Source organism: Harpia harpyja, chromosome 5 (genome assembly GCF_026419915.1).
Source record: "Harpia harpyja isolate bHarHar1 chromosome 5, bHarHar1 primary haplotype, whole genome shotgun sequence".
Taxonomy (NCBI): Eukaryota; Metazoa; Chordata; class Aves; order Accipitriformes; family Accipitridae; genus Harpia; species Harpia harpyja.
The window spans coordinates 590,524-618,037 of NC_068944.1; the positions used below are offsets into that span (position 1 = coordinate 590,524).

Genomic DNA, 27,514 nt, shown 5'->3' on the forward strand with positions numbered 1-27,514 from the left:
TGTTCAGTCTGGGCCATTTTTGGCACAAAAAGGAAATGACTGAAAGAGGGATGAACTACAGAAAGGCTGCTGCAAAGAGGTAAATATCAGGCTCCTTTTTGTATACTTTAGATCAGGCAAGAAGCAATGGGCTTTGGCCACGTTGGGGGATGCAGGTTAGGCACTGGGCTGGGTGGGTTCCTCTAAAGGTGGACGGTGAAGCACAGGAAACCATCCCCCTGGGAGGCTGCAGAGCTCCTGTCACTTAAGGTCTCTAATGGTAGTTTATGCAAAAGTCTGCCAGAAATGCTGCTGCCCTAGAATGGACTTGCTGACCAGTTGAGATTCCTTGAACCCAGTTTTTCTTTCTTCCCTTTCCTTTATGCTGCTTCTCTTTGTGTAAGGCTGGCTACTATTGCAGCTACAACCTTACCTTACAGCAGAAACCAGCCTGCCAAAGTTGGAGTCAAAATCTGGGATGTCACAGATTACAATTGTCCCTTTCAGTATTTGGACTAAAAAAAAGAATTGATCTCTAAGTATTTTCCAGAAACTTCATCTTTTATAAACAAGTCATAAAATGAAAATGTGGGGAGTATGCATTGCTTTTTCTCTGCAAAACAAAGTCTACATCCATTCCCCTGTAGGATAGAGAATAAAAGCGACAGCAAGGCTTAAGTGGTGCTAACTGATTTGACATGAAGGAGCGACAGACCTTTCACAATGTGCAACAATGTTTATGAGAGTTAGAAAGAGATGGGACGTATGGGGGGGAGGGACAAACAAGCAATGAAACGCAAGCCCAGAGAATTTGTCAGAGGAAAGGATTGTCCACCTGACAGAGATCTGGAGATAGCACTTTGTTGGAAATAAGAGAGGATGTGAAGTTTTGCTTTTGGTGTGCATGCAACTGTTTCAGGACTCTCCCAGTCTTTGTTCCCGCTGCAGCTTCTCTGCCTCTGTTAGTCTGTAATTGCTCAGGTAGATGTACAATCTCCTCCTCCCTCTAAAGTTTTCAACAAAATGCATGGCATAATAGCCAGGACAAGGCAAACAGGGAAACCTTCCAATAGAGCAAGTGCCTACAAATAAGATTCATACAGGTAAAACATATATACCCTCTCTCACAAGAGGTGGCAAAACTCCACAATGTTTATATATTAGGAAAAGAAAAAGTCAAAACAGATGAACCTCAGTGATGGAAGTAATGTGGAAGAGGGATTGTGAAGGAACGCTAGGACAAGTGGTGTCATATTTGATTTATGATTGCAGTAAAAAGGCATAAAGAAAAAAACCCAAGAGTGAGAAGAGTGGGAGTCTAGACAAAAACAATAAAGGTCAAAGGATAAAGAACATGCAAAAAAAGTAGAGTTCATAGATTCATTTTTTTGTCTGCTGTATACTTAGATATATTCAAAACCTCAGCAACCAAGTCTAAGCTGGTCCTGCTCTGAGTGGTGGGATTGGACCACATGAGCTCTAGAGATCCCTTCCAACATAATCATTTCATGATTGTAATGAAACAAGTGCGAAAGGTATGATCTATGTGTTAAGAACAAAACTGCTGCTCCCTTCTCTTTGTTACTAGCTAGTGATCAGCAAGTCCATAATGTTTACCTAATAAATCATCTTTTTCTTTGCATGTTTAGGTAGCATGTGCCAATGACCGCAGAAGAGCAATGTTAACCAGAACTTAACCTGACCTGTCTTTGTGAATAGAACTGATCCCATCTCACATCACTGGGGCACAAGAAAGGTAAGTGCAGACACTATTTCCATGTCACTAATGTGTGTCACATATTCTTGCACAGTTGCACAAGGTTCATGCTAAGGGGAGGTTGGGGGGATTGTTTTTGTTTCACCCTCACACTGAATTTTAGCGATGTGGAACATCCTAATTTCTGGAAGTATGTTAAAATCCTCACCTAAATCCTTCTAAAAGTAAAGATTATGGAACTATAACCTGTAGCTATTATGGCAGTCATTGATAACTAATGGAATTGGCCATGTTCTTATTTCTTTTGTATGAGCAGAATACAAAAATTGTTTTAAAAAGGTCATAAGCGCTTGTCAAGGGCACCCTGTGCTTGAAAAAGCTTTCCTTTGTCTAGTGTGAACAAAGCTGGTGGCTTGGAAGGACTGCAGACGTGTGGGTCACAACCACCCCTGCACTAGGGGCTCAACTATTATCCTGAAAGGCATAGTTTAAAGTTGCAGGTGCAATAAAATGGTGATACAAAGCTCCCATTTAAAGCAAGTAGCATTTGGTCACTAGGAAAGTAGCTGGCCTTGCACTGGATTTATTCTTCTGAAGTAAGAGAATTTTTATCACTTTCTGTTTCATCTTGGAAAAGGGGGTTAACGTTTCATGAAGGCGATAATGAAAACCACCAGGGGAGTCATCAAAGAAACTTCTAGAAGCTGCATTAAAAAAAATTTCCATCTCTGCTTGCCTCTTATACGTGTGAATCACCTTTTTACCACCTCCTTTCGAAAAATGACAGATTTAATATGTGCTCAATCTAAGCAACTGAGGTGTGTGTAACAGAAGAGTGTGGAGGGAGATTTCTTTGAAATAAAACTGCTCTAGAACAGAAAATATTTGAACGTAAATTTCAAAGGAAGGTTTGGGCAGATAATGAGTTTGGGCTTTGCAGGCACAGCCAACTAGTAATCAGTACTGTTAACTGACACAGTATGATGTAGGTACATGGAACTGAAAATAGGTACATTTACAGTTCAGGTGCTACTTTATTTTAAGGTATGCTAAGATTCTCCTTCTGTTCTTTAAGTTGCATACATATTGTTTTAAATATTGTTAGAGGGTGAGAAACAGAAAATCTGGTTCCCAAATAATATTTCACTTTTTAGATAAAAAGTATAATTTTATAAGGCAACCGGATTTGCTCCTTGCAGTATCTAGTAAAATTTTAAATTCTCTAATGTCTTTAACTTCTAATGTCTCTCAAAACTAATAAATCTTGGGTTTAAACTCTAATTTCCAGCCTAATAAACCGTATTATTTCAAACTTCAGCTATACTTTTCAGGTTAAATTTCTGCTCTTGGCAAACAACCAGTCAGTTCTTGATTTAATAAGAAAGAAATTTAGCATTCCTGATGTTTCAGTTCCTAAAGCAAGTATTTGGATTTAGATGCCTGAAATACACTTTATGTGAAATCCTGGGAAACTGAACAGACATGTTCCTTATGACTAAGGATTAACTAGTCAATATTTTTCAGTGCTTTGCTTGTTGAACCAATGGTAGCCACTGGGATCAAATTTTTTCAGAAAGGTATTAACTAATAAGTACGTTGATGAGAACAGTAATTTTGCTGCTTTTGTTTTCTGACAGTTTTGTTCTTGGCTGCTTTTTTACCACTGCTTATAAAGTAAAAAGATTTCACATGCTACAGAAGTTGAGGCCTGAAATGTTTTGCCTGAAGGAAAAGTTAGGAAGCTGCAGGAGATGACACATTTCACCTTGGAAAAATACTGTTGTCTAAACTTAGTTTTCAAACAGAAGTAGTTCAGTCACACAAATAATATGCTTTTATTCACATCCTAAACTGCCTTTATTTGGTAGATTATCCAGTTACCTCAAAGAGCAAATTTCAAAGTTGAAAGGGGGGGAATAGTCACGTTTCTTGTGAGGCCCAGGTTTCCTCTGGACCTTTGCATCTGCCATGAGGTCAGTGAGATTGTGGGCATAATGCTGGGAGTTCACAGTTTGTGGTGTGGTGGCAAAGTTGTGGATTAGGGAAAAGGATGGACCTCTGTTAGCTTTCCTGGGGAGATTGTGTGTACAGCAATAGTGTGTTTGTTGGTCATACTCCTCAGGTGAACTCCCATGCTGACTAAGCCCAGGAGAGGAAAAGCTGTAACCCACAAAATATGGTAGCAGGGAGAGTGACAGCCTCAGCGCTGAAGAAACTTACTGGGAGCTGGAGGCCAGGGCAGATTTTTCTCCAACCCAGCTGCTGGGTGGGCAAAACACAAACCTGAGAGAAAGGAGCTCTCTTTTTCCAATATGCAAGAGAGATGGTCATAAGTTTTATTTATTTTTATGGTCTTTAGACTTGCTGGCTTTTATTCCCCCCCCCCCCCCCCCCCCCCCATTTCATATGCTAATAAGACTTGGCTTTTGAGTTCAGAAGCCTTTTCTTTGGAGGACGTCTAACAAGAAAGGCTGAGGGAGATCCACCACAGAGTTCCGGCCAGCTCAGAGGCTTGTCATACACACGTAATGCAATACAGAGTTGTTTGTGGGCAGACAGTAACAGTTTGGTGACTTTCAAACTTCAGAGGAGCACGTTTGACTTCTATACGGTTTCTGTTCCTGCTTAACAAAGTTGAACGGCTTTCATTGAGGTATACCAAGATGCTTCCAGCTTGGTGGATATAATGTGAACTTGTACATCTATGCAGATGAAGTCTAGAAATAGTAGCTATTTTCAGGTTATTAAAAATCTTTTCTCTTAAATCTCCCAAAGTCTTGTGGGTGAAAACATGTTCTTTTCTATTACAATGCCTGGAGTTATGAATGACATGCAGCCACTGCATTGAACATTGGAGTAAAGTTTATTTGACAGTCAACTGCAAGGGAAAACACTGCTTCCAAATATTGTACCGCCAAATTCAAGGATGCTTGCATTGTGCTCATTTTTATAGGTTTCCCCTCCCCTGCTCCAATCAGCAATGACACCCTGGGGTAGTTCTGCTTGAGAAAAAAGTCATGCTCTTTGGGATCTTATTACCTGCAATTAACTTTAAATCGAAACAAGCCACCTGCAGTGTGACTACTCTTGAAAGTTCTCTGTGTATTCATGCGGTACAGAATAAAACAGTTCATCCATTCAGCCTTGTTACTCCTTGTTAAGCCACTTGCCTTTATAACCGTACCTGCGGAACGCACTATTTCAATTTAACATTCAGAATTTTGAGCAGAAATCCCACAAAACATTGCTCGGATGTTAATCTGCATGTGTCTGGAGATCAATTCTTTATCTTGCTGTACAGGCAATCTTCCATGGAAAGCACTGAAATTACAGAATTTAATTATTTTTAAGCCTAATTCCTATAACTCTTCCCTCTTTACTGTAACATCCATCTTGTTACTTTATGGTGCCATTTACAGAGTGCCAACAGGTAGTGTAGAGGAAATATCAGTCAGTGGTGCAGTCTTTGCACTGCTTTGTCTAACAAGTTTCTGTAAATATATCCCAAGCATGGAGTGAACTGTGAAGGAGGGTGTTCCTGGCTGCTCTGATGGCTGCAGCTTAATTTAAGCAGATGTTCTTTCTTACAGTATCCTGGTGTGGCACCATTTATAAATTCCTGCTTCAGGGCTCTACCAAGCAACACTGAACAGAGGAGGCTAAAAGTGCTGCAGGCCTGACAGGCTGAGTGCTTGACAGCATTGCTCTGGACATAAAGCCACTTTCCTAGTCTCTTCCTCAGATGTTTGCCTGGAGACCTGCCCTGAGTAAGCAAATGTGCACCTCCAGCTCTGTCCAGGAGATTGTTACCAGTTGTCGTGGTTTAAGCCCAGCTCCTAACAAAGCACCATGCAGCCGCTTGCTCACTCCTCCCCACCCCGGTGCCAGGGGGATGAGGAGGAGAAAATATAAAGAAATGCTCATGGGTCAAGACAAGGACAGGGAGGGATCACTCACCACTTATGGTCGCAGGTAAAAGACAGGCTCAACTTGGGGAAGAAACAAAATCAATTTTATTTACTAACAACCAAATAAAATCTACTTTAGCTATTTGCAAATACTGCATTTGCTCTAGACTGAGCTATCTGTACATGAATGTATGCATACTTTTATTAGCCAGACTTCTAAATGGTAACTACTCCTGAAAAGAAAGATCGCCTTTCTGCAGAGTTGTCATTACTATGATGACTATATTTTTATACACATATAAACATATATTTGTATGTTCTCTAGGATATATTATTTAGGAAGTGGTCTTGTAGATTACAAATGTGCCTAATTCTACTTCAAGAGAAGTTATGCTGAAGTGAGGATTGCAATTTATTTCAGGAGTATTTTTTTCAAAGACCAGACTGAAGTGTCAAATAGTATTATTTCAAATACTCAAGAAGTCTCTACCTTATGGGATGTTGTGTCTGTGGGAGTCTATCTCAAGAGAAGCAAAGAGAACAGATGTGTAGACTGAACACAAATAGATCATAAGTCTTCAAAGGAAAAGTTTTCATCCCAAATTTTGGGAACGAAGACAACCCTCAAATACTTCTAATTCCAAGAATAACTCTTACCCTAAAAGTTTTTGTGTCTAGAAGCCAGTATTTTAGACAACATCAAGTACCCTTCTTAAAGGAAAGATCACTTGTCCTAAAACATATATAATAAAAGGGAAAGTTCTGATTAATGAAAAGGTGCAGAAGGGCACAACTAGGGAGTATAGCAGTGGTGCTAACAGGGCAGACATTTCTTTTTGCAAACACCAACCCCGACCGTTACTGTTGCATCTGTTGATTTTGCACTTGACAGCAGAAGGACAGCATGTGATGAGCAAAATTGCTCCTGGCTTTTTGAAGCCTGTGTTGGAAAGCAGGAACATCACAGAAGAACTAGAACTGTTTCACATTATGCATACATGAATTCAAATAATGCAAGTAGAGAAATTACAAAACATAATCCAGCCAGCTGAAAAATCTGTATATTAACTATGCAGTTCTAGCTGAGGTATTCCAGTCAACAAGCATTTAGCTAGAGGCAACTGTGCCTCAAAACAGAACATTTTCCAAAATTAGTTTTGAAAAATAGACCCTTGGGAGGTACTTTTTTAGATACTTTGTGATTTAAATAATGCAACTTGTAAAGGAACATCTACTGCCCCAAGATTTGCCTATGCTCACTAAAGACAGAGCTGCCCTATTTAGGAAACTGAAGCCTTTGGCATATTATACGAGTTATACATAATTCAACCTTTTAACAGCATATTTTAAATGATCCACATAAAAATATCTGTACCGTCACTTCAGAGCAATCACATTACTTCTAAAGTAATCTTTAGACCTGTTTTTCTTTTATCCTGTTTTCTGTAGACGCTAATCTTGATTTAAAGTTGTTACAGAACACCCCATTTGAAATCCATGGTAAGATTGTTTTCACTGAATCATTAAACCTTTCCTAGTAATTTTGGTTTGGGGTAAAATGGAGAGGTCTCCACCTCATTTCTTATACATTTACCAGAATGACCTGAGTAAGGAACATGGAAGACAGACATAATAAAAGGGAAGAAAATATATCTCTCATTTGTTTTAAACTTCCATGAAATGTTGACTTCGGTAATTTTTTATACCTAGTTAAATTCTGAGAGTAAAGACCATCCTGTACTTGTTCTCTCTCTGCAGATCATAATCTGGTTTATATGTTTTAATACTGATGCTTTGGTGGGATTTTTTTCTTAAAGTTTGTTCTTATATGCTACAGGATGTGTTTATATTAACATTTAAGCCAATTTACCAACTGCCCCTGCTTGCTGTGCTTTGCCACTGCATGTGCTGTATTCCTGTAAGAGGTGACTAAACCAGAAGATGCACACTTAATGCACTCCAACTATTAAGACAAGTCTAATTTGACACCACACTATAATTACTCTAAAATAAATTCCTTTGACATGCATATGAACTGGATGTCTGCACCAGCTGCTCTGTTCTTCAGAACTGCTCGAGTTAGGCTACAACATACAGACCATACAGCTAACAGATATAGCCAGAGTTTGCCTAAATAAATAATCCCTTCACCCTTCTACCTCTGGACACTTAACATTTATATCAGTATGAAATCTTTGCTAGTTTTAGAAGGAATTTCCTTAATAGGGAGATAAAGAAATTCCTCTCCATGAAAGAAGGACTGTAGGCACAAAGAACACAATTTTTCTCTTAAAGATTTTAACACAAAATAAAAGAACACCAGCCTGTACTGGACATAAAGGTGGGAGCTGAAAGTATTCTGAATGGTGTTTACTGAAGATGCAAGTAATAGTACAGTGTGTACTTCTCAAAATTAAAATATGCTTTCAAAGGAAAGAAATTTAAGGAATGACAAATCTGAGACAGCCAGTCTCCAGTTGATGGATTCCATATATTTATTTACATACTGCACAACTCTCTGATTTTATTAGGTATGCAAACTTGGTATATGTTTCCATGCTTCTGCCCTGCATTATCAGTGGATGGCAAAATTTGAAGTTCTCTAGAAAACAGTCAACTCATCAGCAAAAAACTTTGGAATTCATTACATGAAATAGTATTTTACCTTAAGAAAGTGGATTAGGCATAAATTTGCAGAAGTCAGTCTCTGCCTTAGTCATGACATAATCACTTACGCACCTTGTATGGTAACGTCTGTGTTAACCTAACTTTATATGTTAAGCTTTCTCTTCCAGATCAAATAAGAGAATTGATTAGTTAATGCCTTTCAGCACCTTGAAAAAATACATTGGATTTATTTTCTGTCTTGCATTATTAGAAATTCCAACTATTGAAGATTTGTGTGATTCAGTGTGTTGTCCTAGAAGCGGATTCGTTTACCCGGTGTGCAAGCCAATAACACACAGAGTTGAGGTATTTTCAAATTAATTTCATTGATGCGCATGAATGGGTGCCTGTCTCAAGACAGCACACCCTTGTCTCAAAAATTCTCACATTTATACACTTAACTAATACATATTCATTGTTTATTTCTAATCTCTCAAGGACTGCTAACCTCTAGCTTTTGGGCAGTTTAAGCCAGCATCTACTGTTGAAAGAGAAAATCATTGCCAGGACATAATTAGGTGTGAGTGCCTTAAAAGAACAGTTACCCTTCAAACTTAGACCTGGAGTAATATATTAATTGCACAAAGAAATCTGGAGAATCATTACTTGACAACCAGCAAAGTTAAGAGAATAGCCTGCATGTGGTTTTAATGAAACATGTAAGAAACCATAAAATTCCTGCCTAAGCATAGTCAGTGAGAGACCAGATTAGAAAATTTTTTATCAACAGATATGTAATTTTTGGCCTTCTTGTTTTGCAGTGTTTCTTATGTGTTCCTATGACAGTATGGAAGAATGGTAATTAGACTTAGCTATGGGAACAGGCTGAAGTAGCTCCAGTTGAAGCTTTTTTTTCCAGGCAAGATAGCAAGTTACAGTATTTCTGGGTAAAAATCAATGACATTATACTGTGTAGTACAGTAGTCTATGTTACCATCCATTTATGAACATCTATAAATACTTAAATTGGGTGACCTGTGTCCATCTTACAATAATTTTGGTCAGCTGAGGACTGTAGAAAAATCTCATTAACTTTCCAGGTGTTGTCATGAATCTTGCATGTTACAAGAAATTCTCATAGTTCTGTCATCTCCTGTGTCATTTTTTGCTCTGGTGGTTATTCCTAGGAGCATGCCCTCCAGAAATGGCACAGTACCAACATGATTGTTTTTGTTGTTTGTTCTGTAACCTTTACATTTCTAAATATGTGTATTGGTATTGCTTACATATGTCCTTATATCACTAGGAAGTTTTTGTGTTGAAGGTTATTGCATATGAATTACTTTACCTTGTGGCCAGAATCTATCTTATGGCTGAGATGTCTTTAGTGGTAGAACCAACCCCCCCTTTTTTTTTTTTTTTTGGCCAATATTGGAAAAATAGTAATCAGAAAGCATGAATGTCATTATAATGCCTTCAAAAGCCTAACCAGACTCCCTTGTGTTAAATCCATTTGGCCCATTGCTTATGTCGTGCAGAGTTATATAAATCCATATTTGGTTCCGTGGAGGGTATTATCACACTTTACTGCATTAAGCTATAATTTTCCAACCTTGTTCAGAACCAGCCTAGGAATCTGAGAAGTTTTTTAATGGACATGCGTTATTAAGACCCTAATAAAAGTCTGTATCTTCTTGATTAGAAGTGCTTAATCACACTACTGTTTTGGAGGAATTAATTTTTCAATAACTTGATCTTGCCAGAAATACTGCATAATTTCATGCATTACCTCTGTGTATTGTAAGCAAAGGCATTGAATTTTTTTTTTTTACTGTGTATACTATGTATAAATGAAAGCTCCACACTTTCTTTTAATCTGTGTTTTCTCCAAATACTTTAATCTGCAAAGATCTCTTCAGATCTGCAGAAGCTCATGCACCTGTCACATCAAATGATTTTGGCCTGGTTTTTTTGAATAACATGAATACCCCTGACACACGCATTGCAAAAATGAATGCAGGAATGGCTATTCTTCTGTTTTCATTCAACAATTTCCATTCCTACCTTCCAGGGTGATAAAGTACTTTGATATACCACACTTTAATTCTTTTTTTTTTTTTCCCCCCTCTACCAAATGCTTTTGTATTACTGAAGCTGATACATTTGTACTTTGAGACACCAAAAGACCTGCTAATCCTGTTGATGCTTTATTTCTTGGGATCTGAAAGACCTTTAAATGCCTCCTGCAAAATATAGTATTATCTTGTTTATGTGATTTAAATTTGTGTAAGAAATAGTTTTTAATGATGTGATTTAGTAATGGACAAGCACTAAATGATTTGGTTCAATTTGCATAAGCCCCTAAAAGCTTTTGGCCACTAGTTCAAGTTAAATTCTATCATTGCGAAATGGGAGACTCCAACAAGAAAAGATGTTGGCACATGCTTGAAGCCATTCCTCTTTAAGCTAAACTGCTTCCAGCAAGAAGCTGTCTCTAATGGGTATTTCTGTTGCTGAAACAAGACCCTGCAACATTTTGGTTTTTTCCTGAGTGGTACAGGATTACCACTTTCATGGGAATTGGGGCCTAAATTCCCAGCACAAAGTTGGAAAGACAGAATTGCGAAGGGACATAATGCTGAACAAATTTATCAAAATGTGCTAAGCGTTTTCTCAAATGTCTGAAGTGGTAGGTCGGAATTTCCTATTCTGGTAGCTGAACTAGATAAAAGCTGTTAGCCTAGATCTTGTTTCTTTAATCTTAGCTAAATCTGATTTTGCCTATTACTTTCTAAATGCATATATAAGATGTAAATGAATGGGGAAATTTGAGGGAATGGGGAAATTCTTTATGTTTGCAGTTAATGAGGCTATAAGAGGTTTTCTGTGTATTCAAGTTCTGTTCATTTGCCTTTGTCCTTTGCTATGTCTGAAGTTTTCTTGTGGAGTGCAGGCATATATCTTTGAACAATTCTTGAATCTTTTTCCAAATCTCTCTGCTCTTGCCTTTATATTGGTGATACATTATATCAATCCCTATGCCCATTTCTCAGTTTCAGATCTTTAAGCACCAAGTAGGGGTTATGTGGTTCTATTTTAACAAAGACATCCTCTAAAATTCCCCTTTAGACTAAAATAAAAATACAGAGTATATTGGGTGTGCTTGAAGGAAGGAAGAAAAAAAAAACAAAACAAAAAAATAAAGTGAGCCATAGTGAAGGACTGAGAGTTTCTGCCAAAGCAGAAACCGTTCTTTGTTATTCTAGCCCATACAGGAGGTAGCACTGTTTCACAAGCCAAAGATGTCAAGACTTGCTTCAGCTGTTGCAGTCTATGTGGTGTATGGAGCCGCTGAAAGCCCAGCTTACCAAGTTACCCAGGAATTCCCTGCACGCAGGAGCAATCCCTGGGGCAACAGAAGCAACATACAGTCGGTGGCATGACATCTATCTGCAGGATAAGGGTTACTTTATCCTGCATGAGCTGCTTTACTATGAAGCTAAGGGACTTTTTTAAAGGTACAACATTTTCTGATAGAAAATAAACTGGAAAATTCCCATGAAACATTGCTCAGGGTCAAGTTGTCTTTAGCAGAGAAATTCCTGAGAAAAAGCAGAGAGACAACCTTAAGCAGGGAATTATGACAACCATCCCTTCATGTAAATGATGGGATTCATGTGTTCCCTTTTTTGGCATATCATTAGGACAGTAAAGCAGTTCCTTGACTGATAAATGATAATGTAATTTAAAGCTACAAATACCACGTCAAAATCCTATAATACATAAAGACATAGAACTCCCCAAATCTCCCCAAACTAGAAGTTCAGGCAGTTTTCCCTTACTATAAAGACTTCATCTACTCATGCAGTTTATGCACATTTTATTTAATGAGTCTTCCGAGTTTGGGAAGTGAGATTCTCCTCACTTGTTCATTTGGAAGTGACTGTGTCCAGTTACCAAGCGCAGTGAAAATTTCATATGTTTGCCTAAATACCCTAAGTTTAAATAATTCACATTATTTCATCTTTATTTTATTGAACTTCCTACTAGATTTGCTGCTTCTAGGAGTTTAAGCTTCAAAACAAGTTCAGATCAGGAGCTGCTGTGTTTAATTGCTCTTTAATGGCTTCTGCTGTCCAGGTGTAGAAATAGGTGAATTAGAAGCAATGTTAGTGAGTGAGCCAGCACAGGGATGTGTGGGGGGTGTGTGTGTTGTTCATCCTCTATCTACTGCAGAGTAGAGGCGACATTTAGTAAACCACCAGCAGTAATACCGTAGTAGTAGAAGGAAAACTCTGAATTAATCCCGCCTACCTGCCTGGCTGGGTTGGATCAGATCCAAATGTGAATGCAGAGCTTATGCAAAACCAAACCAACCTACTGATATTCAAAGTTTTAATTCTCCATGTAAGCCAATTGCTGTCTCACTTTCCACCAGCACTAGAAGTTTCGAAGAGGATTATAGCCATTCTCAGGAGCATTAGCTGTTGCATAGATTTTTATTTGCTAATATACTGATGCAGTTTATTTGTATGTAATATCCATGAGCACCAAGAAGTGCACTGAAGTTGAAGGGCTACTCAAACACTTAGCATGGCCTCCTGGACTGGTGTCCCTTCTTTTCTGGGTTGCTACTCATAACATCTTATTTGACTTAATTCAAAGTGTGCTGCTCTTGTCTGGCCTTTACATGGTCTCCAAGCTCTTTCCTTTGGTTTGGAAACAACAGAGGGATTAAAAAACTGATAAAGTTTCCAACACCTAGACTTTGAGCGCCCTGTAATGACTTAACATGCTCTACTTCATGGATGAGAGAAAAATAGATTTCAGTTGTAGGTCTTTAAAATACACAAATACAGAGTGTGTGCCTTCACAAAGCCTTTAATGTTAAGATGGGAGTGAAACCATTTTTTTGCAAGTCTAGCAATTGCCTACATCTTTTTAGCTCAGCCAAGAGAGTATTAATGAACAGATTCATCAGACACTACAAATATATTTTCTGTTCACTGAAGTGCCCCACTGAAATTGTTTATAGTCCAATTTCTTTGCTTGTAAGGGGAATATTGGTCTCTACAGTATAGTTTAAAAGAATATTTTACATTAAAATATCAGCCTTGACTTCCAAATTTGGTTTGTTTTTTTGGTTTGGGATTTTGTTTTTTTTTTGGTGACTGGAGGACCCAGAGCAACATTTGCTTTAGTAATTATATTTCAGTTAACATTTAACAGTTGTGTATGGGAACTGGACTTAAATTAAAAAAAAAAAAAAAAAAAAAGGAAAGATATGCAAAGAGCAAAACAAACCTTGCTATCACGCACCCTCTGTCCTTGATTGAATCTGTTCTTGCAGTCCTTGCTCACATTGATAGTGTCATTTGTTCATCTAAGGAACAGCAATGCACTAAGGATTACTTGTGCGTTTGCTACTGGGAGAAACATCTCATTTGAGGAAGGACTTACTTTTCAATCCTTCACTCACCGAGAATTGAATTTTTCAAGTTTAATAATTTTGATTGGATTAGCAGTTTAGGTGTTCAGATCAATGGTTTAAAAGAAGTCCATTTTTCAGAAAGTGCTGAAAATGCGAACTCTGGAAATTGGGGGTTTTTTTCAAGGGCACAAATGGGTTGGCAACATTATGGCAAGTGGAATTGCTGCTCACTTTTTTTTAAAAAAAAAACAAACCACAATTTTTTGGCCAGCAGCCTCTATCAGGTGCATAGGATAACACAGGAGAAAGAAATGTCCTAGTGAGGGAGCTGTGCTTTTTTGTTTGTATGTGTTTATCCAGCGTAATCCCCTCAGATTGCAACAGATTACAAAATAATGATGCTAGAACTGTGTTTAATTCTGTCATTGTTTTCCAACTCAATGCTGTGTGGAACAGCATTGAACTGTTAGGAGAGAGTTAAATAATCTGCAGAACTGTTAGGTTTATTTTGTTATGAATGAGCTTCCTGGGTTTTTGATTCCTATTAAAAATGTTTACAAAAATCTGTTAAAGATAGTATAGACCTGCAAATTTTGAAAGAAAGGGATTGGGGGGGGGGATATGACAAAGTCTGGGTCCTTTTTCACCCTCCAGTTTATTAAAAATGTGAATTTTGCCAGCTCTTTTTAACCCTTCCTTCCCCCCAGTTTGAAAGACGCTGTTTCCACATTTTGAATAATTTCTCGCCTGATTAGTCATATATATTTTCAGCTCATCCAAGTTGCTTTATGAGCTTAATAAATGCATTGTTAATTTTATATTCTCTGCAAAAGGAACTAGCCATGATGCCTGTAAGCTTGAATTCCTCAAAGGGAGCTTCTTTCATGTTCCCAGTTAATTAAGGGATCTAGTAGACTTGACAAGTTTCACTCATTTGGCAGGAGAAGCTTTTATTTTGCAGTTGTTTCTTAAATATCTTCTTACTTTTCTGTGTCCCCGAGACTTTTTTCCACACTCCTATTTCTTTGAAATCTTTCATTCAAACTGTCATTGCTTGACAGCCCTGGATCCTTTACTCATCCACAAGCACAAGTAACTGTGTCCCTGATGAGAAGGAAGCCTATTTTTACTTGCATTACTTAAAAAACCCTAGACTGATCATCTGAAGTTGTTATATTTCCTTTGTGGAAGTTATCATATAATAATAAAGATCTTTAGCAGCAAAGACTCTTAAATTTAGTTACCTTATTCTAAATGAGCAGTAATTACATTGAAACTAGTGTTATTTCTGATTTAACTCTGATGCAGCTCTGATATAACTCTGCTGCAGCATTACCTTTCTGTCTGAGCAGGCCACTGATAAAGCACAATGTAACAGTGAATTGAGTCCCTCTTAAAATACATTTAGATAAATTCTCTACTATTGTGTCAATGTAGTCTGCCTGTTGTTCTCTAGCGTGTTGTTTTGGGAGGAGAAATCGTGGTCCTGTATGAACCATGGCAAAATTTGTATTGGTAAAGTGTTTCTAGAACTGGACCAGAAGCTGTTAAGTTAGACTAGCTGCAGTTATCTGCTCATTAAGCATACTGTGTCACCTATATGCTTCACAGAATTCCAAGCTACCCTTTTGGGATTATTCACAAATCTTCCAAAAGGCTTTGGGAATAGCCGTGAGAGAGTACTCACTAATACATCTTCATTGTTTCAATGTAGTGGATGTTCCTGTCATCACTGGAGTGATGGAAACATCAAGTGTATTTCCACAATACGCTTGCAGGGCCATCTACAAACTGGATATTATGAACAGCTTTGCTCACTGTCTCACAACACTGCAAAAGACCCTCAAGCTTATGCCCTTCAAGAGAATCACTCTGAATGTAGGGCCAGTAAGAAAATAATGCTGATACATCTCATTTGCCTAAAGGTTGCTATATTCAATAATGCTGATCCATCTTGGTTGCTTAATGTTGCTGTATTCTCAGTAAAAAATATCAAGTGGCTGTGGATAGTGCTGAGCTTGGTTTAAAAATATCTATCCTACCCTGCATCTGTGTTCACTCTGGGTCGGTGCTGTGACGTCAGTCCTCATGTGGGGAGGCTGGAGCAGAAAGAATGTATGTGCATACATACTGCATCTTAAAATTCAGGTATATTTAACACAATCAAGACTCCACAATAAGCTTGAAGATACCTTTCTTCTTGATGGCTTAATTTAGATAAGATCACTCTTATGACCAGCACTTTGCTGGGGGACTCTTTGATTTTCCTAGTCTCTATGACAAAGCATTGGTTTTGCTTTGCATGTTCCTGTGGTTCTGTGACATTCATTCCCCAAAAGTCCACATTCTGGAAATCATTAGCGTGCTAGGAACATGGCAGATTTGTCACAGAAGGAAATTATTTCTTATGTCAATATATTCTTAAAATTCTAGATTTTTTTTCTTCTTTTTAATTTTTTAAAATCAACAGACAGGTAAGACATTTTGGGGGGCTGTTTTATAATTCTTTAATAGCATTGTTCTGTTTTATTAACAATTGCTGAGGTATCTCTATAGTCAGGTTAGCGTTATGAATTGTAACATTATTTCAGAAATGTTTTAATGTGTGTTGATTTTTTTTGGAGCAATCTCCATTGTAAAGATAGGTTAATACAGTAATGTCTGATTTTATTCTGAATTACTGAAAGAGATGCTCAGAACAATATCCATGTTAATTTCTCACATTGTTACCTTACCCAGTGAGTTAATAAGATCTAAATTTACATCATTAAATAGTTCTCCACACTCAATACACATGACCATAATATGCAATTCTTGAATCCTCTTGCATCTGTGAAATAACGTGTTTTTATGCATGTAGTACTTTCACATTTGACTCCTTCATGAAGTACTTTACTTCATAAAACACTAGTGATTTGATTCATAAAGCATTTCTTCACAGTCCATGTGAAAGCAGTCTAGTTTTGTCTACATTATGAGCTGAGGGAGACCTTGAAAACAGTTTTATGGTTTTTCAAGGCCCATCACACGTATACTTTCTGTACAGCTGTTCACCCACTGTCTTATCGACTCAAAAAAGACTAATTTTTTTTTAATTGAAAAATAAGGCCCAATTTTAAATAAGAAAATTAATATAGGCAAAACAAAAATCTTTGTTATCGAACTCTGAATTTTAAATTGTATTGAAATTTTAAAAAATTATTGTTGCAATGGTACTGTTACCAATTTCTAAAAGTATAGCTTCAATCAATTTTAAATTACCATGCTAAACTACTGGGATGCTTTAAATGACATGACCAGAGTTCAAATGTTAATTAATGTGAAAACAGCCTTATCTATCTGTGCATTTCCTTTTACAACTTGTATAAACCATATACCTTGTAATATCTCATATTCTCTTACAAAATATTTATCAAGTTCTGCTGCTGGATATTCTTTACCAAGAGATCTGTAACAATAAATACACCGGAGGGGCATCAAGTCAGTTTTCATATGGTCTCTTATACCAAAAATAGAAGAAAATTAAGGGCCTTCAAAATGGTATTTGGGAGACTACTAACTGTAGAGGGAGGTCTTCACAGAGCACCCAAGTTACACATAAAGGTTAGCAAAAGTAGATATGTAACTTGACAGGTAATCTTTTAGTCTTTATGACCTAAGCAAATCTTGAAGGGATGAAAAGGAGAGCTCACTTTTACATGTCCATTGAATACACAGTGTGGTGGGCAAGAGCAGAGAAAGGTCTGAGCAGCCCTTAAGGTATTAACAATAACAGTCAGTCAGTCTTGGGTACAGAAGTATCTTATCATGCACATCTCTTCAGGCATTCCATGTTTCGGGAGAGGTTATGCTTGTGCTCCACTGAAAGGAGTATTAACAGAATATAGTGCATCCTTCCTCTGGATATTTTTAATAAGAGGTTTCCAGGTTTGGAATGGAAATGGAAGAGGGAAGAAAGTAAATTTCAGCAAAATAGATGCATACAAACTCCTTCCACATGTCCCAGAAGGAGCAGTACGACAGCAGACAACTTGCTAGCTGTAGAGCTTTTAAATGAGAAGTTCTTTAATGAGGCAAGGATATGGTTTTATATTATATCAGTGAGAGTTTTCCCAGTACTTTGAATGTGAACAGGATTTGAGTCATTTCCTCACAAAATGACAATGATGAAAATTAAGTGAATAGATTTCATAATCTCCTATTTGCCAATATCTGAATACCTAATTGATTCAGATTCTGAATACATAGTTGTAAGCTTGTGGAATATAATAGGGTTTATAAATCTGCTAGTCTTAAAGGACCTAAAGTCAACGTGACCAGTGTCTTCTGAATCCTTAAGGCCAGATGTGCTCTATAGTTGTTACTGATCATATTTCCCTGTTTGCAGTGCTGGACTCGTGTGTCATGTGAATTCAAATACAAGCAAATGTTGGGAGGATTGAAAAGGACAACTTGTGGCTAACTTTAGGAAATAGATTTTTTGGTTTATGTTCTTACGTGAATGCGTCGTCTTATGCTTCAGCTGGTTATTGTTCAAGTTATGACCTTTGTTGCATGGGTACAACTCAGTCAAAATAAATTAGCTAGGACTACTGCCAGCTGTACGTTGTATGTTTTACTGTATTGTAACATATCACATACAGCCTTGCACCCTTCTGTTTATGGTGTGGCAGGAATAGTTCCATATTTAAGCAATATGATTCAAGAACACATTCCTCTTAAGGGTACCTTCTCCACAGAGACTAGTTAATGCTCTCTATTTGTACTGCATTTTAGAAGGGAATTGTAGGTATTCAGCATTTTTTTTTAAATGGGCCTTTTTCAGGCACCTAAGTGTTAATATAAGCATGTAAGTAGAGTTACTGTCTTGCAATTTTGGGTCTTGGCACGTTGCTGTTTTAACAGGTGGTTCCTCCCTGAAGACCTAAATTTCTGACATATTGTGCAACAGTGACTGAATATAGAGTTAGGGGTATAAATTAAAGCATGCAAAAAAAGCTGCCTATATATGGTACCACAGCTTTGAAAAAGTAATCTCAGCAAAAGGGTATGAAATAATGGTAGATAAATTTTGTTTACCAAGAAACACAGCCACATGTGGAAAACCCAATAATGATGAATTCTGGTCTCTTTTAGCTTCAAGGCAAACATATTTTTCCTAACTGTTATTATGTTTCCATGTTCCCCACCATGCACACAGAAACCGATATAATATTTTCCTTCTGTCTTTTTCCTACTTATAGTTTCTGGTAAGCATTTTCCCACCCTGGTGATTGAAGAGTGATGATGCCACATGAAGTTATGACTCTGTAAATGTGAATGCTGAGTACTGCATGTATGAATTTCATCTAGCAACTTTTTCTCCAAGTAAGAATAGCTTTGTTTTCCTTTGTTTTTCCATTTGTTCACAAAAAAAAAAAAGATTGTTGTATTTTTTTTTACTTAGCTTATGATTTCTCAGCCTAGACAGATTGGTCTACTCCATCCTTCACAAAAACAAAACAGAACCTAATCCATGATATAAATTTTAGATCAGTGCTGCTGGAGAGCTCAGGCTGTCATTTAAATTTTTTTTTTTTTTAATATTGCTGTACATGAGATGAAAAGATTTTGATTTGACAGTATCAAAGAAGCCATAGATTTCCAGCAAAGCCCTGGAGGCTCATAATAAAAGATACTGCTTTTTTTTTTTTTCTTTTTTCCCCCCTCCCTAAATAGGCATATTCTTCATACTAATTATATTTTAAAATGTTCAGTAGATCAACAGCTGCTAGTACACAGAGACTAATGAAATAGGCAGGACTGGAGCAATTTTAAAAGGCTAGATTGTACCTTTTAAGTGGCTTGTGAAAAGCTTCAGTTGTCCTCAATTTATACTCAATGGAAAAAAAAAAAGTCGACGATGGACTGGATATTCTGTCTGGTCTTAAAAAAAGAGTCTTAGGAGACTTTGCAGCAGTGAATTTAGAGAGTCATTAAACTTCATTCTGTTCTCTTAAAGAGGGAAGAAACTGCCCTGAGTAGATTCTGACCTAAGGCAACCTCACCAAGACTCAGGGTACTTAGGAATGGGGAGGAATCTAATAAAGAGAAATGCATTATAGATCACAAAGTGATTCCCCCCCCCCCCCCCCCCCCCAAATCTTCCTAGTCTGGGTGTCTGTTCAACTTCAAAGACTGTCTTTGAGACAAGAAGCTAGGAATTTACAATTGAAACTAGGGGACTAGTATATTTGTCCCTAGGAATCTTGGGAAAAAAGGAAATTGGTGATGGTTCTGAGAGTCTAGCTGCAAGACTTAATTTCTGAGAAAGAATAACAGGCAGTGCGTAAAACGAGGAATGATCCTAGTATGGAAATGAAAGTACCAAAATAATGGCACCCTCCTGGGCCCAAGGTGAAGATAAACACCACACAGGCCAAGGCTGGTCCAGGAGCCATGTACTCGGTGTTCTGGCCCTGTCTGGTCACTGTGGATTGATAAATGTCAAAGAAACAAACTTTATAATATCTGTGTAGTGATTATGGCTGTTCATAAACTTATGCTAGAAAAAAAAGATGTTTATTTGGCATATTCCTCCGGGAGGAAGAAAAGCCTCAGAATTCAACAGCTTTGTTCCTGCATTTAAAAAAATGATGATAAAATTGTTGCTAACTGACCGGGCAAATTATCAACCTCTTTAATACATTTCTTTGTTTGCTTGTTTCTCTTTCTTAAACATAAGCATAAATAGAGATGAAGAAGATATTGTTTCATTAAAATTGAGCACTTTCCTTCCAGCTTTCAGACCTTAGGTCATGGTATCAAAAATACCAGCAATGCATTCCTATTCCACCTGAAAGCAGTTGCTAACAAAGGCCCACGTTCTATCTGGGAATCTCATGGTGTTTTTCTAACATTGCTGACTTTAGTAGTGGACAATATATGGACAGCTTTATGTAGAAAGGTAGTGGGAAAAAAAAGCCCTTTTCCATCGACATGAGTTTCAAAAATCTGTAAAGACTAGTTCAAAGACTGGAATAGGTGACAGATGCACCTATGTGCCTTCCATTACATTTTCTAATGATTAGGTAGCAGAGAGGACTATGTTCGGGACTCTACAGCCTCCTACCCCAAAGACACTAGATTGAGTTCAGACTAATGAGTAGCAGCTGTTAGAAAATTATATTATGCTATATTAACAATGGCTTCTGAAATGTGCAGGGAATCTTCACTCAGATACCGTATACTTATTTGGCATCCCTCTGTTTCAAAATGACCTGAGAAGAAGTCCAATCCTGGATGAAACCAATTTATGTCTTACTGAATTCTTGTTGGAGGGTCCCTGAAAGGGGATTAGTTGATATTTGTAAATTCCAAACACTTGCTCTGTAGGAGTTTAGTTTTGTGTAACCTGATACACAGTCAGAGTTGTGTTGGGTTTGGGTTGGGGTTTTTTGTCTATTTTTATTTTAAATATTACAGGACTTTCTTATGAAATTTATATAAGTCAGTTAAATTCTTACAACTCATGGATATAGTGTATCAATATACAGACTTAAAATGAACTGCTTAGAGACCAAGGTTTAGAGTGTAAAATTAGTATTTTCATTACATATAATATTAATGCCCTGACTTTGTCACTATTTGTTAACACAAAAAGCAGTTTTTTTCTTCCAGAAGCCCATGTACTTTTTCTAGGTATGTCAGTATATTCACTGAACATTCAAGTTATCACACAAATGTAACCCTTCATTTATTGGGTCCCTTTAATGTGGACACCTTTCACCATGTGCAGAGGCTCTATAGTAGTACTACACAGAGTTTATAAATACACAGCAATTATTCGTTGGCTAAATACACAGAGCAGGTAGCTAGGAATAACTAGACTAAAAATGAGTATGCTCAGCATCTCCAGTACAGGCATCTGATGCGTTTCTGCTGCCCAGACAATCATTATTCAGGTGGGAAAGTGTCAGACCTTCCTTGGTCCTTGGAATAGGCTGGTTCTTCATGGTTTTGAGTTACCATTTTTTGACTTGTTGCTTCTTTTCAGCATTTCACACCTTTTCGTATCAGTATCTTTCTCTGAGTCCCAGAGTTGCTACTAGCGTTTCAACAATTTCACTTCTGTCTTCATTTTTCTTTTTCTCAAGAAGAAAATCTTGGCTTTAGCCTATATCCTCTCTCACAGCTCAACAGTTTTTCAGTAAAGCTGAGCCAAGGCCCCATAACTGCACCATACAAAACTGGGGCATGGGCTACAGACAGCTAGACCCTTGTGCCACAGATTGCATAGAGTGCAAACACAGTTCTGCTGGAAAAGTGATGACTTAAGACTGAGGAGACAGGTGTTGCACACACTTCTGAGATAATCTTAAGGTCAATTATATCAAGGGTAAAGATTTCTGTTTGCCTACATACTTTGGCTTTTACTTGATCTAATGAAGTCTGGAGACGATCTATGGATGCTTAAGTGCGGTACTTGCATAGAACAGAAGAAATCTGTCATTATTAAGATCTCCAGGGTGGACAGTTTGTTTATCTGAGAAGTTATCATTTCTTTTAACTGGCTTGTTTGTTTGTTTTTAGCCTAGTGGCTGCCCAATACTGGAAAAAAAAAAAAAAAAATCTCTAATATTCTTGACAAGTGGTATCTGAAGCATCAAAAATATATTTGACAAATGAACACAATATTATTGTATGATTAATAATGTGAAATTATTTGATGTCTATGTATAGAATTGCATGTCTGGAATTGGTTGAATAAACTTTTTTTGGAAGAAGATATAAGGTAACACTTTCTGAAGACCTACCTCCTTAAAGTTTAAGGTCAATTACTTCCAGTTTGAATTGTCTTTTAACAGCTATTTAAAAGTGTTTATGAAGGGTTTTTCCAGAATATAAAGCTAGATAGCAGTTAGATGTGCCAGATTAATCTGAGAGTTTAGATTATACAATACTCTTTGTTTTGGGCACCTATAACTACCTTTGCATGACCTGAAATACAAAACTGAAAACTAGCTTTCTCCCAAAATCTGAGAACAGTTCTGCATCTTCTGCATCAGCCATGAATAACCCTACTCTGCACAGTTCATATTAAAAATATTTACAAAATAATTATGTTGGGAGCTGGTGCTGTTATCCACTGTCTACATTCAGCAGTGAAAGCCCCATAAGTAACTTCATTTTGTTTACCTGGAGTTTGTGACTCTAATTCTCTTTTATTACCGAATTCAGACTGCCCCGGAACCTGTAGCAATACTTTTTGCCTTTCTTTGAAATTTTCTTCCATGTTAAATAGCCTCCCTTCTTTTATTTTGCATGTCCTGATTGAAATAAGATGTTCTTTCACTGTCATCAGGAAAAATAAAGAGGTAGCCTTTGTGACTATGTGCTAAAAAAGAGTGGGAAAGCATTTAGTTCAAAAGCTTGCAAGTGTAAAGACCAAGGTTTTTTTATTCTCTGCTCTGCTCTTTATTTTGTCATATTGCCAGCATATTTCTTGAAAAACAGCAACAAGAGAAAGTAGCTAGAGGTGGTCTCATATTTGCTGTTGGTATCTGATGTTCTCATTTTTGTTTGTAGCAGTCACGTACAATCTCCACTGAACCTTTGAAATATACTTTGCATGCAGTTTTGTGGAGAGAAAATACAATTATGATGATAGTGATTTGACAAGAGTTTTAACATTAGACCAATCAATTTTGCAGTGTAAATGAGTATAGGATAAGCCGAATGCTTATTGCTTCAGGAAGGAGCATGATATGTTTTCATTATATGTGTAACTTCAAATCATCCATATTTTCCCCAGCTGTTCCTGGTTGGGCACTGAAGAGAACACCTTCCTGCACCTGCTTGAATAGACATGATACACTCAAGACAGTCTGCTGAGAGTGTCTCTCAGTGGCTCCTCTTACCTTTTATCACTAAAAATTTCCAGGATGTAAAGCTATTTGCCAAATTCTTGCGTGATTGACATTTACACTTGTCCTTAAAATTGCATGGGTTGTTATTTCTTTCTGAGGGAAGACCTGAATGTCACATTATAATGAGATGCTTATACCACATGCAGGAAAGGGTGTTGCAGATATTGACATTTTTTAGTAAACAGGGAAAAGGCTCATCTGCTGGGAAAAGATAGAATAGAAAAATACTGCATGTCAAATTCAGCTCACTGCTCTGTGATTTTAACACTGACACATCCTAGGGACCTTGGGATCAATAATATTCATAATCTGATTTCCCAGAATAATTTTTTCTCATATGCAAACATCACCAAATCGGTTGTCATTTACAATTCAGCACTTTTGCATAATGCCAGAGAAGCTGAGCAATAATTAAACAAACTTCCTCTCTCTTCATTTTTGACCTTGAGAATTGATATGAGAGAATCTGGAATGGTAGATCTCTGTGGTGAGTTCCTGTTCAGCAGCAAAAGAACAAACTGATCTGTGATCTAAGGCTGTTAGTCTCTCTGTTCAAAGACGGTAACATTTATTGGGTTTGAACAACATCAGTGCAGGAGCAAATCTTGTTCTGGGGACATCACAAAATCTGAATGATGGTGCAGAAAAAAGTTCTGAGAATGCAAGTTGATTAAAATACTTACAGGACTAAATCTATGCACCTTTCTCTGCCAAGAATACCAGCATTTTATTAGTTTGAAAAGTTATGATTTTCTTCAGGGTAGTAACTGCATTTTAGACAAGAACAAGATGGTAACATTGATCTGTCTAGGTATAAGCTGTGTAGTAACACAATCACATTTATATGTAGGTTAAAATGAACCTCAGACGTTTGTAGTCACTCTAACCTCTCCTTTGACTTGACATTATTATTTAGATAATAATGTCATCCAAAGCACCTTCCATATTTCTCGGAAAATGAGAGTTTTCCAGTCTTTCAGAGATTCTCCCACCCCCTTATCAGGGATATCCTATCTAGGAAATCTATCTAGGCTCACAGCCTAACTAGCCTGCTTGTTTAGAGCTAATTTGACTTTTCAGAGCAGTAGCGTTTTTCCCAAGATGATGCAGTGCTTTGTGAAGATTGTTGCTACCACAGCTAAAGATGCTCTAAGCACAAAAGCCAGGTGCTCTGATACATTACGTGGAATCTGCTTAACTTCTCATTCTAACATAGCTGATTTTGTCTTGTTTTCTTCTGAGAGCCTCTTCCTGAATTTCTTGCTTTTTAGAAAAGCTTTCTAAGATTTCTACAACTCAGAAATGACATTTAAAAAAACCCCCAAACATACATACATGAAAACCACAACACCTGAGATCTAAAAAGTTGGTGGGTTTTTTTTTTTTAATTTGGTCTTAAAACTCTCATGTACCAATTAAAACACTTAGAACAAATACAGTCATGGATAGCAGAGGCTGAGGGACAAAAGCACCTTGGCTTGATAAAGCTGAATTCTTTTTTTTTTTTAAATAGTGGAATGTCAAATATAGAATTGTTACCTTGTCAGAAGGCAACAAAGAGGGAAAGCACTGTTCGTTCAGCAAAGTCTTGAGGCACAAAATACAAGTTACTTTAAGAAGCATTGGGTTCACTATTGCCTAGCATCCTGCCCTCAAGAAAATGAGTCACTGTAGCATATAATTGTTACCTTACTCTGACTTTAGGTTGCAGAGAAGAGTATTTTGTATGACAGTGGGAAATTTCAGCACTCTGACATCCAAGAGGAAAATACATTTTCTCTTACTAGGGTTTTAATTTGGAAATTAAAACCAAGCCAGTAGGACAAGATTGAGACTCAGCTTTGCGAAGTAATGACCCTTCTTTCCTGAAGGACAAATGCGGTTTCTCTTCAGAATATCTGCCTACGTGGATCCTAATCATAGACCAGTGAAATTCTGAGTGCTAGTCATTTCTTTTGAGGTAGCATGTGGTTTCAGTCTGTCTGCTCTTCCCCACCTGAGAAGCATAAATCAGACAATAATCCCTGTTGTTAATCAGTTCATTTTTGTTGCTTCTGACAACATGAGGAATAACCCAGAGTCCATTAAATTACAAGACCTGGGTTTTACATGTAGTTTTTCTCACTGTTCTTCTTCTTTTGGTACTTTGATTTCACCCTATTTATGTTGAGGGTTTTTTGTGGGGATTTTTTTCTCCTTTTTTTTTTCTCTGTGACAATGATATATAAAATTATTTTGCTTTAGGTAACTAAGGTTAAGAAATAATCCAGCAAGACTCTTGCTGTCATGGAATCAAGGTTTGTAGAGTGCATCTTATTTCAGAATATTAGTAAGGAGAAAGGAAACAATAAAAGAGCCCTCAGAAAATAGTTTTCACTGGTTGAGCATACCTACAAAAGCACATTCTATACAGTCTTATTTCAACAACTAATTAGTGACTGATTAATTCAGAAGAAGTTGTCACAGCTTTTGGGTGATGCAGTCAGTTGCCAACTGTTTTCATCAGCTGTTTTTTGAGGAACAACATTAATAAATCTGATCTTACTCTGTCTCAGTCAGTGGATTAACAGGAGTTTATTCGAGGCTCACAGGTGGCTAAAGCCACAGGAAAATTGTTTCATATAATCTTTCAGGTGAGAACAGAGCTTCAGAACTTATTTTTAGTCATTGATCAAACTGACCCTCAGGTTATTTGGACATTTGGTTCACAGATTTTCTCAACACTATTTATTCAAGAAGTCTGTAACCTGTTTACAAGCCCAGCTGGCAGAGGATGAGCCTTGGAGTGAGCTCTGGCATGTATATTTTTCTCTCTCTGGTGGTACACAGGCTTGTGAAATGCATGCCAGATAGTTCTGTTTTCTGTCCCAGTATCTGGTGCTTCAAAAACCTGGTAGTTGAAGTGAGTATGTGTGAAGAAAGCTCCTTTGGATCACCATTAAGTATGTACCTAATGATTTCTGCTGGATGCTGAAAAATCACACAAAAGAGCTATAGCAGAGAAATGCAATAAGAAACTGATGTTTAACATAAACTTTCAGAAAGGAATAAAATCAGACCATTTTTGTCAAGAACTTCGTGTCAATGTAGCTGACAGTGATAGTCAAAGAATCAGTGGACTAGCTAGGCAGAAAGTCTTCATCATCCCATCTATGACCTCTAAAGAAGTCAGAGTTGAACAATGTTTTCAGAAAGGAAAAGGTCTCAGCAACTCCCATTGCATCTGGTAAAACCTAGCAGAATCAAGGACTGCTCTGAAGGAGGTATCAGTCAGAGCACCAGAGCTGCAGTTTACTTAGTCGTATAGTCATGTTCACCTGGTATGTATTTTCCCATTGTTTCTATGAGTTCCAAGTCTTAAGAATATACCATACACTTCCACACCTAAAAGCAGCTTACCAGCCAAGTCTTTCAGCTAAGGCACTTGATAGCATCTAGCTCTTGCAAAAGAGGCTTAGTCATTACTGTAGTGCAACGAGTAAGAGTGTTTACTAATTCTATGAAATCCATGCATCTGCATTAATTCCTCTTAGAAGGGGAATCTCTTTGTAATAAGCTAAGGATCATAAAAAACTTTGCATGTAAAATGAGAATAGGGTCTTTCCTAGAAGTATTTCTTGGATTATGCTGCATTAATTAAATAATATGTAACAACTAGGCATAAATTAAGCTATCATTGTTGTTGAAATTAGACCCCATCAGTCTCACCTCACTCTTCAGGAACACAGCCCTCCCTGAGTTAGGACACAAATGCAAAGAAAAGTCAGTTCCTCTTGTCAGTACTGGCAGTGTGATAAGTTTAAGAGTGTAAGGTTTTTCATAATCGCTTTTAAAGATGGTCTGAGCTTCAGGGTATATAGGTTAGACATCTTCAGAGATGTTTTCTGTAACAAAATGAGCCCTGTGAAACTTCAGAAGGACCATGTAATCTGAGAGGCACTAGGTAAATAACATAGAGTTCGTC

General features: G+C 37.4%; 2 long non-coding RNA genes across 2 annotated transcripts in view; one reads left to right on the top strand and one right to left on the bottom strand.

Moving 5' to 3' along the window:
* LOC128142344 (uncharacterized) overlaps positions 1 to 27,514 on the bottom strand; it is a 172,726-nt gene that overhangs the window by 103,512 nt on the left and 41,700 nt on the right. The gene's annotated exons all lie outside the window — the stretch shown is intronic.
* Positions 1 to 27,514, top strand: part of LOC128142343 (uncharacterized) — a 49,702-nt gene that overhangs the window by 9,012 nt on the left and 13,176 nt on the right. The window contains exon 2 of the long non-coding RNA XR_008235355.1: positions 1,629 to 1,735. This is a non-coding gene — a long non-coding RNA (uncharacterized LOC128142343). The remainder of the gene's footprint in view (positions 1 to 1,628; positions 1,736 to 27,514) is intronic.